Genomic DNA, 1,190 nt, shown 5'->3' with positions numbered 1-1,190 from the left:
TCATGAGACACTGCAGACAGGAGCTGATCACAGCTGATTCAGCTGCTGCTAAAGAGACAGTTTGACTAAATATATATTTTATAACATGGTTTAAACATCACTGACACTCTCCTCTGTACATTCATACACTTTTAGCTGAGCACATAAAGACAGAAACTCACACAGGCAGCAACACAACAGCTTCAAGTACTCTCTGCACTTTACTCTGAAAGGACTCACAGGAAACAGTATTCTGTTGTGTCTGACTTTACGCTGGTGGAGATGACGTCTTCTACCCACATATTAAGGCACTTTGTTTTCTGACAGGTGAGGACAGGAAATAAACAGCAGCTGTTGATCATATTGTTTGATTCCAGTAAATCAATGATCCAACAACAAGGATGTTAATCCTTCAACACAAGAGTTCTTTAACCTCTAACCCTGACGAAATAAGAACTGAACAAACACAAACATTATACAGCAGGAAACACGCAGTGAAGTCACTAAAGACAAAGTGAACATATCAAACAAAGCAAACTTACACTTGGTTCAAACACAGTTGGAGAAGAAGAGTCTCCATCTGACGCCTGCAGAGAAAAGAGTGAGACAGGTGAGCTGTTTCCTGGAATCAGCCACAGCTCCACCTGTGATGGAGGAGGGATCAGGAGCAGATCATGCAAATCACCGTCAATATTTTTCGGCTTCTGTCCTTCCCTCTTTGATTTTATGTAACTTTGGTTTCTCTATCATTTCCCTGCACCTCAGTGAGGAAACTAGAAAAACCTGATTCACAACCTTTCCTCCCACCTCTAAATAAAACAGACACAATCTCATTCCTGAGGTCAGATCTGATTCTCTGTTTCTCTGACGAACACTAACACAAAGGTCTGTTTAACAACCAATGAGATGACAGACAGAGTTCTCCATGAGTTTCTGCAGCTGGAAAGAAAAAACTGATGACATGATGTCACCTGACAAGACTTAAATCTTGTTAATAGAGTCGTACTAATGACGGATGTTAACGACACTGATACCAACAGTGATGTCTTCACTCAGAGAAACTACCATGATCACTGCCCCCCAGTGGTTACTGTCAGTAACTACATTAAACTGCTATAAACACTCATGTCAACATGTGTGTAAACTGGCTGATAGAGTATTTACTGCCCTCCTGTGGTCACACTGAGTCACTACAACACTACATTACACTG

At 41.2% G+C, this 1,190-nt stretch overlaps 1 long non-coding RNA gene across 1 annotated transcript in view; it reads right to left on the bottom strand.

Moving 5' to 3' along the window:
- Positions 1-1,190, bottom strand: part of LOC111646871 (uncharacterized) — a 3,060-nt gene that overhangs the window by 683 nt on the left and 1,187 nt on the right. Inside the window, exon 2 of the long non-coding RNA XR_015436498.1 lies at positions 522-566. This is a non-coding gene — a long non-coding RNA (uncharacterized LOC111646871). The remainder of the gene's footprint in view (positions 1-521; positions 567-1,190) is intronic.

This window comes from Seriola lalandi, unplaced genomic scaffold (genome assembly GCF_002814215.2).
Source record: "Seriola lalandi dorsalis isolate HSWRI2012SDOR001 ecotype SW California unplaced genomic scaffold, Sedor1 jcf7180002054977, whole genome shotgun sequence".
NCBI lineage: Eukaryota > Metazoa > Chordata > Actinopteri > Carangiformes > Carangidae > Seriola > Seriola lalandi.
This window is presented reverse-complemented; position numbering and strand designations above follow the sequence as displayed.